The sequence below is a fragment of the Telopea speciosissima genome, chromosome 6, assembly GCF_018873765.1.
Source record: "Telopea speciosissima isolate NSW1024214 ecotype Mountain lineage chromosome 6, Tspe_v1, whole genome shotgun sequence".
Taxonomy (NCBI): Eukaryota; Viridiplantae; Streptophyta; class Magnoliopsida; order Proteales; family Proteaceae; genus Telopea; species Telopea speciosissima.
In genome coordinates, this window is record NC_057921.1 from 12,656,072 (window position 1) to 12,668,575 (window position 12,504).

Below are 12,504 nucleotides of genomic sequence, written 5' to 3' on the forward strand. Positions count from 1 at the left end.
ATATTTGCACCAACTTGTGGGGGAGTGTTGAGAACCATGGGATGGGAATATTCCCTTTTTGTTATTAGGGTTTATTATTTTCTTAGTTTACCTTTTTGCCCTTGGGGTTGTAATGTAATTCTTATTATAAATAAAGAGGTCCTCTGTCATTATTGACATGACACATTATTCCAAAAACTCTGATTCTGAACTAACCTCAACACTAAATTAACTAAAACATCATTTGGTAAGACTACATATCATGGTCTTGATATCCCTTATCACTGTATAATCCCAAAATTTATATCATTTGGTCTTTATAATCTGATGTAAGATCTGTTAATCAAGATTGTTACATCAGATTCCCAAAATATACACTGGTATATAAACAAAAAGATACTGCCATCCCAATAATTTTGATACAAATATTCATTGTCCAATAAGCTCATTTACAAAAATCTCCAAAAGATAGACGTCAAAAGAAAGGCTACATAGCCATCAAAATCTGACTTTCCTTCGAGTCCAAACACGCCTCATTTGATCATCTGTGGGGGAAAAATTTAACGTGGGGGTAAGCTAAAAGCCCAGCAAGTAGAACACGGAAGAATCACAAATAAGTAGGAAAATACAGTCATAATCTTTTAAATTCAAGCATAAACATTTCATGACATAAAACATGATATTTGGAAAGTCATAAATAAATTTAAGAAACATTTGAAAGCATATCTTTAATCAACCTTCAGTTTTGGTCTTTAGAATTAAACTGCTAACTTGTGCACAAAAAGTGAGACATCAGTGTCTATTGCCAGCCAGCCGCCCAATCCAACCCATCGCTTGCGGTCCTACTCGTCATCAAACAGGGCATCTTTCAACATTTGGGAAGGAACAATCGCATCCCATCATCAGACTGGCCCTCCACTAGTGAATGCGGGCAGTTGTGTCTCGTCATCAAACAAGTTCTCCCTCCGACTCCACAGGGCAGTCATACCTTGTCCACCTTTGGGACGGGGTCTTCCCACCGGTTGAGTGGGGCATCTTCCACACCCTCATTGGAAGGCACAGTCGTAAAACATTGTTCCTCATCCAACACCTAACCCCCTGTTGGTTAGGGTTGCAGTTCCGGTCGAGTTAACCATCAATTAAACCTTTTATTTCATTTCCAATACATTTCCTTTCATTTCCATTCATTTCCTTTCATTTCCATTCATTTCCGTCCATTTCAAGATAAGACAGTAGTCCATTTCAGTCCATTTAGGTCTATTGAAGTCCATTTAGGTCCATTAAAGTCCATTTCAGTCCATTGAAGATAAAACAGTTCATTTAGGTATAAAACAGTCCACTTCAAAGTATATAACAGTCCAATAGAGGATTAAACAGTTCACTTTAATTCATTATAGACAAAACAGTCCATTTCCATAAGCACTCTCTTTTCATTCATAAAACCATAGGCCAACATTAAGATAACAATCATAAAAGATGCTTTAAAACATTCTTGACACATCGTTTATAAAAGTATTACGTGAGCATACTTGGTCATTTAAACATAACACCATGCAACATTACAAGAAAAGTTATGTGGTTATACAATAGAGTAACCATGCCATATCCCACTCACCTAAATTTTTTTTTTGGTTTTCTTTTTCTGCCGCCGCATCCAGTAGAGCACCACCACCGATCTCGAGGCTCTGGCCTCACCATGTCAGACATGGTTGACTGAACATGCGCTAACGCATGTCGTACCACGTATGACTGTTACTAACAACCACTGACCACCGCTGCTGTCTACGAGGAACTAAAACTCGGAACTTCACCAGGTTTCGACTTTGGGTAAAACCGAGTTGGCTCGAGATATCTCGAGATCTCGATCATGTTGGTGCATTTTTTTTTTCAACTCGAAACATGGTTTTGGTGGGTTTTAGATCTAGTTTGGGTCTGAAACTTGGTACTCAGCCTATTTTGGGCCATTTAAACACAATGACACTATCAGATTTTGCAAAAACAAAGTCTAAATAGGAGTTTCATTTCGGACCTTAGGTTGGTAGGCGACGACACACTAAAATACCCTATTCTACACATAATTTAGTAATAGAAAGCAATCAAAACATTCAATTAATGTAAAACAACATAAATAAGCATTAGAAATGCTAAAGTGTACAATACATCAATCTGTTTAACAATGTTACAACTATCATCCCATAAAATGTGATTGAATCATGCATTCAGTTCCCACTTGTGCTACATAGTCTTCCCATGTCATAGTGTTCCTGTGGTATTGCACATAGTTTGCTATAGCAGTCATATAAGAGTTGTCAAGGGTATAGAAGAGGTGGTTGCCATGAGGCGTGAGATCCATTGCTACTGTCATATTGAGGCATGTATGGGTGTGGCTGGTTTGCGACTGGGACTATGGGCCCAAAACCTGACCCAGTGCTTTGGTGTAGCTGAATGGTGCCGGCAGCAGCTTCTCGGACGAAATCCAGCTAAAAAATGGTGAAAAATCAATGGCAGCAGCAGTGGAAGCAGCCCCTCGGTCGAGATAGCTTGACTTATCTTGAGTTTTGGCACTTTTATAACGTAAGTTGGGTCGAGATCTGGGTCGACCCAAGATGGTTGAGATCTCGAGTCGACCCGAGATCTTAACGAGATATTGTAGTTTTTAAACTCACAAGCCATCTTGTCTCGACCTCCAGAAAAACCGAGATCTTGCGAGATTTAGTTCCTTGGCCGTCTACCACCACCATCACCATTTGAATCCAATGGCTGCTGTGCCTCCTAGGGCCCTAGCCCTCTTTCCATCGCTCTACCAAGGGATCCACTCCTTCTCGTGATCTTCTAGGGGCCTCCCGTCCTCTGTTAAACCAAATCAGGGGCCTCTTGCCCCTTGCTGTAGACCACCCAGGGTCTCCCGTCTTTGTCGCACGACCTCCAGGGCCTCCCTCCCCTGTCGGCACCATCCCAGATTCCCAGGGCCTCTTGCCCTTTGTCTAAGCCATCCAGGGCCTCCTGTCCCTGTCGCATGACATCCAGGGCCTCGCGTCCCTGTCGCACGACCTCCAGGGCCTCCCGTCCCTGTCGCACGACCTCCAGGGCCTCCTGCCCCTGTTGCGGAGCCAACCAGGGCCTCTGGCCCTTGTTGCCGCCTTTACGGGTTCTTCACCTCTTACAGTTCTTGACCCTGGCCTCTCCCAGGCCCATCAACTTCCTCCTCTATTTCCCTTTCTGCCCCATCCATCTCGATATGTTGTCTTGCTACTCTCGCAAAAATATAGTAGCCTCCACATTGTTACTCATTGCTTTATCTATATGTTTACATTCCATATCAGTTTCTTTATTTTTCTATTATCCCATGGTGGACGATAGTGATGTTAATGACTCTGCGGTTGGGGGTAGTGAGGTTAGTCGTGTTGGACTCGTGGCCATAACCTCTCTCTGAAACCGGGTCCAACCAAGTTGAATGAGACTAACTACCTTGCATGGTCACGGGCATGCCTTTGACTAGTAGTGCCAACTTTGTTCTACTCAACATTGCACAAGAACTATGGGAAGCTGTCCAACAAACTCATGCTCAAACCAATGACTATGCTCAAATCTATGAGCTCCGCCATCAGGTTTGGGAAGCCTCCTAGAAGGATATGTACCTTACCTCTTATTATGCTGCCCTGATTGGACTCTGACAACAGTTGGATTTTTATCATCCTGTCCCCATGGTGTGTACAATTGACATTGCTACCATTCAGAAGGAACGTGAGATGGAGAGAGTCTATGATTTCCTCACCGGCTCAAACCCTGAATATGACCAGATTTGAGTACCAAATCCTGGGATGGGATACGTTCCCTACTCGTCTACATGCATATAAAATTCTACAACACGAGGACTGCCATCTTTCTATGTTGATGCCCCTTACTATGCCTCGTCGCTCTGCTCTGGTTTCTGCACCTGCCTCTAGGGAATCTGTTGCTCCTAAGGCATCTACTGGTACTCGAGAACCCGTTAAATTTGATTATTGTGGCAAGCCTCAGCATACTCGAGAAACATATTGGAAGCTCCATGGTCGCCAAGGTTGGGGGGCATGGTGGGAAACAAGGTTTCACTCGACATCATCCAAATTTGACTGATACCTCCGAAGTTTCATCCACTGGACTGTCTGCACCTGCATTTGGCTCTACAACTCCCTTCTCTTCGAATCAGCTCTTGGCCCTTAGCGCATGACTCAACTGTGGACCTCTTCTGCACCTTCCCCTGCCCCTACTTCCAATCTAGCCCAGTTAAGTATTTTTATGTTACCTCTGGTTCTAGTTCCTCTTGGCTCTTTGACTCTGGGAGTCTGGGGCCTCAAACCACATGACTAGTTCCTTTGACCTTTTCTCCTCTTATCATCCCACATTGGGTAAGGACTCGGTCCGTGTGGCTGGTGGATCTTTATCCTCGATATTTGGTAAAGGTTCCACTCAATGGTCCCCTCATATCTCCTTAAAATCTGTTTTGCACATTCCTAATTTGTGTGCGAATTTACTTTCAATTTATTGCCTCACTGTAGATAGATCTGAATTGGTCTGTATAATTTTAGTCCACCTATTATCTTTTTCAGGACCTGGTGACAAGGGCAACAATTGGATAGGGTAGGGTGCATGAGGGGTTATACTACCTGGATATGGGTCCTCCTCAGTCAGCTCCTCCACTCTCAGCTCATACCCTTCGTGTTGGAAGTTCTCTCCAACTGGTTCATCGTTGGCACCAGCGTCTTGGTCATCCCTCATTTCGCACTTAACAGTTAATATTTCCTTCTTTAATAAAGGATTGTAATTCTGATATTTTTTCGTTGTGATGTTTCTGAGTTGGCCAAACATACTAGAATCTCTTATTCCCCAAGTTTTAATAAAAGTGATGTTCATTTTTCTGTCATTCACTCTGATCTTTAGGGGCCTTCTCGTATTGTTTGTAGAGATGGCTATCGCTGGTTATTTCAGTCATTGATAATTGTGGCCGACTCACTTGGGTTTATCTCTTTTGTAGTAAGTTGGAAGCTTTTGCGTGTTTTAAATCTTTCCATACTATGATTTGGACTCAATTTAATGCCCAAGTATGAGTCCATAGTAGTGATAATGACACCGACTATGTGGATCATTAATGTTGCCACTATCTCGATGAACTGGGCATTCTTTATCAAACCTCATGTGTTTGCACTCCGGAACAAAATGGTATTCCTTAACGGAAGATACATCATCTTCTTGATGTGACTCGTTCTCTCCTTTTTACCATGAACATTCCCAAATACTATTGGGTTGATGCTGTTCTCACAGCTGCTTTTCTCTTCAACTGGGTTCCCTCCAGTGTCCTAGACTTCAAAACCCCTATTAGCCTTCTACATGATCCCTCCATAGCCTCTTCTGTCCTTCCTCGGGTCTTTGATGTGTCTATTTTGCCCATAACTCTTTCCCTTCCAACTACAAGCTTGATCCCAGGATCTTCAAATGCATATTCCTTGGGTAGTCAGGCTCTCATAAAGGCTATAAATGCTATCACCCTCCTTGTCGTCTTTTTGTGGATGTAACCTTCGAAGAAACTGAGCCTTACCATCAATCACCTCTTGAGGGGGAGCATCTCGAAATATTACTTGAGGTTCCTTTGAGACCCATTGTTGACATTGTAAGCATTGAGGGGGAGAGATCTGTTGAACCTTCAAGTGATGCCAATGCTTACAGTTGTTTCTCAGTTAAAGGATCCCATCACATATTCCCGGCGAAAAAAGCAACAAGGAAAAGCGCCCGTGGTCAACAACCTACCATGTTCAACGACACCTCTTGATCTTGATTTGCTTCCCTCACCTCAGCCAGGTAACTCCTCTACACCATCTGGCCTTGATGTTCCTGTTGCTATTCAAAAAGGAGTAAGAGCATGTACCCAACACCTCATTTCTAACTTTATTTCCTATGAGTCCTTATCCCCATCCTATCGGGTATTTGTTTCCTCCATATCTTCTGTTTCTACTTTGCAGGGATGGAAAGATGCTATAGCTGATCCTAAGTGGGAGGTTGCTATGTTAGAGGAGATGTACGTGTTTAAGAAAAACGACACGTGGGAACTTGTTCCGCATCCTCATGGGAAGAAGTTTGTAGGGTGCAAGTGGGTATAGTATAACATAAAGCTGATGAACCTGTTGAACGATATAAAGCAAGGTTGGTTGCTAAAGGGTTCACTCAGACAAATGGCGTCGACTACCAAGACAAGTTCTTCCCTATGCTGCGAATTTGGGTTGGAATCTCCAACAGCTGGATGTCAAAAATGCGTTCTTGGATGGGGATCTTGAAGAAGTCTACTTCGACATACCTCCAAGGTTTAAAACTACCTCTACAGTAGGGAAGGTGTGCAGACTAAAGAAATCTCTCTATGGCCTAAAACAATCCCCACGAGCCTGGTTTGGGCGATTCCTAAAGGCTATGTTGAACTTTGGGATCAAGTAAAGCCAGGCAGATCACACTTTGTTCGCCAAGCTTTGAAAAGGAAAGGTTACAACCCTCATTGTATATATGTTGACGATATTGTTGTGATTGATAGTGATGAAGATGAGATCACCAAAATAAAAACTCAACTGGCACAAGAGTTTGAGATTCAAGATTTGAGACTACTTCGATACTTCCTGGGAATTGAGGTTGCACGTTCCAACGAGGGCATCTTTATTTCTCAGAGGAAGTTTGTCCTAGACCTTCTCAGTGAAACTAGAATGTTGTGATGCAAACCAGCATAGTCTCCCTTTGAAGTCAATCATCATCTGAGCAGCACCGGGGATGATCCAATCGACAAGGAGATTTATTATAGACTGGTGGGCAGGTTGATCTACCTCTCTCCCATACTCGGCCAGACGTAGCCTACACAGTTGGAATTGTCAGCCGATTCTTACATGATCCTCGTACCATGCACCTTGAGGTCGCGTACCGGATCTTGAGATACTTGAAATTAGCCCCTGACAAAGGCCTTTTATTCTCCAACAACAATAATCATTAGTTGGAATCCTTTACAGATGCTGATTGGGCTGGCTCTATTGATGACTGACGCTCTACTTCTAGGTATTGCTCCTTCCATGGAGCTAACTTGGTTACCTGGAGAAGCAAGAAACAAGCTATTGCATCCTGATCCAGTGCAGAGGCCAAGTATCGAGAATGGTTGAAGGAGTCTGCAAACTAGTCTGGCTCAAGGTATTGTTAGGAGATTTAGGCTTAGCTGTTGCTACACCTATGCGCTTATATTGTGACAACAAAGCAGCAATCAGCTTAGCACATAATCTGGTTCAATATGACAGAACCAAGCACATCGAAATCGACAGGCACTTCATCAAAGAGAAACTGGAACAAGGCACCATTTGCTTCCCTTTTGTCACCACAGCTATTCAATTAGCTGATGTGATGCAGGGACATCGGCAGCCCCTGCCAAACCCAGTCCAGGCCCAGTCATGCACCCCACTAGGTACCAGCTTAGGTCCAGGCCCAGGCCTCGGCCTCCTTGGCCCCTTGATTGAGCCTGCAGCCCAGGAGAACCAGACCAAGCCCAAGCTTTGCATGTTCTGGCCAGGCCTAGCCTGCGTGCAGCTTTTGTAATGGCCAATGTGTGGCCCAGTTTTTATTTAGTCTCTTATTTTTATGTCTTTTCATATATCTAGGTAGTTAAGTGTCTTTTAATTTTCCTAGTTATTAGTTAAGTGTCTTTTCATATTCCTAGATAGAGTTAATGAGATTGTTTTAAGTTCCTAGGTGTAATGTAGGACAGGAATGAAGACTCAACCAGTCCCAAAACAGGATCTGAAATCGGGGGGGGGGGGGGTGTGACGCTAAAAGAATTAAACAAAATTCAGTAGAGCAGCAGGTTTCCCCTCTGCAGATTTCACTAAAAGGATAGGAATACTGATTTTGGGCAGAATTGGAGAGAAATCCAATAGCAGCCAATCTGCTGGGCAGATGAGGTTGAAACTTGGATCGAGTGGGGGTCTCGGAGGGGGAGAAGGTGTGCTCAAAAGATGGGACAAAGGTGATGGTTGGATTGAGCAGGGGAAGGATGTAATGGAATTAAAAGGTTAGGCTGAAAATAGAAAGTAACCTGAGAACAGTAGATTGGGCAGCAGCAGAGCAGCTTGGTTGAAGGGATGAGGCTTCTAATGGCCTGAGAACTTGAAGGGGATGAAGAACAGAAACTGGAAGAGACCTCCTGGGCTTCCCACCGCAAAGAGTCAGCTAGATCATACACTAGCTCCTTGTCCAAGGATCAAACACCAAGGGAATACTTCAGTAGAAGCAGCCAGCTTGACAGCAATATTGAATAGCAAAATCGTAGCCTAGTATGGCCTCTTGGGTTGCTTTTATATGCTATTAGAAAGGAGCAGCAGGGTCCAAAATTAGAAAATTTAAAAAATAGAAAGTTTCCAATTTGGTCCCTCTTTGCTTGGAGTACAAGACAATCAGCTCTAAACTGATGTGAGCTAATTGTTGACAGCTACTAATTATAAAAATAGAAGCTAACTACTAAAAATGAAATTAGAAAATAAATATCCTAGACTATTAACTTAGCCCACATGGCTGACCATAACTTAAACTGGACCAATTGAACCAACCGGTTCACTGGTTTATTACAAGACTCAATAAAAACATAATAACCCAACAGAACAGCACTGTTCACGTTAACAGTGTTACACCAGCAGTAGTTGAGACTCAAAATCGTGGCTGGCTACCAAGGTAGGCAGCAGCCGCCTTCTTTTTTCCTTCCTTGAGTACACCCTTGGTTCTGCATCAAGGCGCCTTTTAAATTTCCTGGTTAGAAGTTAGAAGTTAGAAGTTTGAACATTGTAGCTAGTTTATTTAATGTTTATTGGGTTTATTTTCTAGGTGTGGGGAAGCTCAAAAGTCCTATTGTACGCTCAATGTATCTAGAGGCTTTAGCCTCCACATTTTCTTTATAAATGCAAAACGTAGAGAGGGTTATCATAACCTCCAAAATTTTCAAAAAAAAAAAAGAATTGCTCTCTTTGTGAGACTTTGCTATGGATCTCAGCATTCACATCCAGGGTGTATCTCCTTGGTGTTGGTCTAGGTGGGACTCCTATGGCTGGTAGACTGGTGGGACTCCAGTTCTACATCTATCTATCCATCTTCATCATCTCCACCACCAACCTTCATCGTTCCTGCCCTTTTCATCATTAACAGTCGATCCTGGTAGCAGCCATGCAGGGCCATTGGCAGCCCCTGCCAAGCCCAGCCCAGGCCCCCGTCAAGCACCCCACAAGGTACCAGCTTAGGCCTAGGCCTAGGCCTCCTTGGCCCCCTGATTGAGCCTGCAGCCCAGGAGAACCAGACCAAGCCCAGGCTTTGCGTGGTCCGGCCAGGTCTAGCCTGCGTGCAGCTTTTGTAATGGCCAATCTGTTGCCCAATTTTTATGTCTTTTCATATATTTAGGTAGTTAAGTGTCTTCTAATTTTCCTAGTTACTAGTTAAGTGTCTTTTTGTATTCCTAGATAGAGTTAATGAGATTGTTTATAGTTTCTAGGTGCCTTTTAAATTTCCTAGTTAGAAGTTTGAAAATTGTAGCAAGTTTATTTAATGTTTTATTGGGTTTATTTTCTAGGTGTGGGGAAACTCAAAAGTCCTTTTGTACTCTCTATGTATCTAGAAGCTTTAGCCTCCATATTTTCTCTATAAATGCAAAAGGAGGGTTCTCATAACCTCCAGAATTTAAAAAAAGAAAAAAAAGAAAAAAAAGAATTTCTCTCTTTTTGAGACTTTAATGTGGATCTCAGCGTTTACATCTAGGGTGGTGGCCTAGGTGGGTCTCCTACGGCTGGTAGACTGGTGGGACTCCAGTTCTACATCTATCTATCCATCTTCATCATCAGCACCACCAACCTTCATCATTCCTGCCCATTTCATCATCACCAGATTCGATCTTGGTAGCAGCCAGTTTTTGGTCTGCATCATGATGTCTTTACGAAAGGCCTTCATTGTAAAGTGTTTCACCCTTTTGAGTGCAAGTTGGGCATGCGAGATATATATGCTCCAACTTGAGGGGGAGTGTTAATGTGTGTAGTGTGTCCAGGCTCAATGTATTGTCCATGTTTGTTGTACCTTGTGTGTGCTAAGATGAAGCTGAGTCATCTCCACCTAGGATACCTTATTTGTTTCCCTAATGCAGTCTATAAATAAAGTGGGCCTATGTCCTCTAGAGACATGCCAAATATTCTGATCCCACTCTGATATTCAACTGAATTCTAGCAACACTTGGGCCAAATAAATGGCTAAACTCTCTAAATAAACTTAACTTGAGCTTATATAAGCACATACCTTGCCACCTCATGCTCTAGCCTTAGGACACCTCCTTCTTTCTTTACCAACACCTAGCTAACCCAAACGACACTTGTTTCTCTTCTCATGCCACCTCTTACTTAGCCTACCACCATGTGGCATGGTCTATAGCAAAGCTTTGAGCGGCCCATGCCACCTACTCTTCAGCTACCTCATGCCTACTTAAACTAACATATGATGATCCTATTCTAGGTGTCAACACCACATCAAAGACTACCATCTCCACTAACTTTCCTTGTTAAAACTTGTAGAAAACCTAGGACCTGTAACCAATAACCTTATAGAGGAGAAAAGAGAGAAGAAAGAAGAGGAGAAGAGTAACTGCAAGGGGAGGAGCTGTATGTCTTGTGTTGCTTCCTCCCTCAAGTATCTTATTTATAATAAAACCATTACAATCATAAAAGGAAAAGGAAACTAAACCTAATCTAAAATAGGTAACTAACTTAGACTAGGAAACTGACTCGTAACTCCTAACAATTAAAGACATAAAACAATAAAGGAAACCATAATGGACTCAACCACAATAGGGACACTCCCCTATCGTGGTACACTTCTCAACACTCCCCTCAGTGAGTATACGAGATATTAAAAGAAAGGCTCCACTTGGACTAAAAAGTATAGAAAATCAAACTCAACACCGAGTCTTGAATAGTGGTTGTAGACTTCAGTGACCACAGAGGAAACTCTAATAAAATCAATAGAAATATCAGCCCAAGCACTGGACGATAGATAACATCAACTACGATCCAAAAACAGCAGATAGGTAACAATGACAGATGTTCTCCAATAATTGCGGAACTTGATTGCTAATAAGAGAAGACGCGATCTTCAATATAAGGAAAGAACTCGATCTTCAAAGTAAGAATCAATTCTATCGCACAAAGTGGAATTTTCCTGTCAATCTTCAAAAAACACCATAGCATGCTTAAAAGATGGAGGGCAGCAACTTCGGAGTTTCCCTTCAAAAGTAAAGTAAAAATCTTCACTGAAATATTCTTGAAAAGATAAGACTCTCCAATTGAGAAAAGTAAGACTCTCTAGACTCTCCAATTGATGACTTGTGCAGAGCAGATATGCAAATAATAATATCCAATTCTAATCTCCCCCTCATGTGTAGCAGTACACGTGAACAAATAACGGACAATAATCAACATCTCAAAGCACGAGCATCATTAAAAAATTTCATAAACAAGAGCACCGCAAATAACAACCGTTGATATAATCCCAATATATATCAGTTTCTAACCTCCCCTCACTGGGGCCAACAACCACCATGCAAGGTCCAACCTTCAAAGAAGTACAAATCCCACATGTGTTCGGCGCCCACCTGGGCAACTGTACTTCAAGAATTTTAAAGAAATGTCGGAATTAAAAGGGCAATGGCAGTTTGGTATATGACCAGTATCTCAATAATTTCCAATCTCCCCCCCTCAAAACAAACTCCAACCTCAATATCATTTAAGTACCAATTTGCCAAAAAACAAATTGATGTGATCTGGGCCCACAAAAGCAATAATATGGCATATATGTATACCCAATGGCAATTTTGTAATATCATCACGCAATCTCCAATTGATGTGGAACCCAGGTCAAAATACCCAATTTCGTTCGGGATGGACCCATCCAAGTATACAATAGGAATAACAAGAGGTAATGGCAAAACTGTAATTTAAGTGAAATCCATATATATGCATAAGCAAGGCCAAATTTAAGGGAGGAGTGGCAATCTGGTAATAAACCAGAATTTGCAAGGGGGCTATGGGTAATTGAAGAAGTAGTGGGACATAATGGGAATTAATTTATAGATTTAGGACTAACTTGGAAGAAAACAAATTAAGGATAGAAGGGGTTATTGACATTATGGAAGGGTAAAATTGGAAAGTGGGGTAATAAAAGTATAAAAAAGAAAATTCTTGGAAAGGGGAAGTTGAAGAGGTCGTCTCCTACCTCTAGCACAAACCAGAGACGGAAAACCCAACCGGTTTCTGAAGGAAAGAACTCCTTTGGGGATGCTCTGTTTATCCTAGGGTTTTAACGATAAGTAGGTGATGGAAATACCTCGGATTGCACCCAAACGAGCTCCAATCGACCACCTGATTCTCGAGATTCAAGGACCTGGAGCTGCAGCAGGTAGAAGTTGCGCAGTTCGATTGCAAGCTTCGATTCTCACAACTAAAGGAAAGT

At 42.3% G+C, this 12,504-nt stretch overlaps 1 protein-coding gene and 1 long non-coding RNA gene across 3 annotated transcripts in view; one reads left to right on the top strand and one right to left on the bottom strand.

Moving 5' to 3' along the window:
- The window catches only part of LOC122665011 (protein transport protein SEC23-like), a 113,840-nt gene that overhangs the window by 18,416 nt on the left and 82,920 nt on the right, over positions 1–12,504 (top strand). The window lies entirely within an intron of this gene.
- The window catches only part of LOC122665012, a 30,373-nt gene continuing 29,597 nt past the window's right edge, over positions 11,729–12,504 (bottom strand). Inside the window, exon 3 of the long non-coding RNA XR_006333414.1 lies at positions 11,729–11,749. This is a non-coding gene — a long non-coding RNA (uncharacterized LOC122665012). The remainder of the gene's footprint in view (positions 11,750–12,504) is intronic.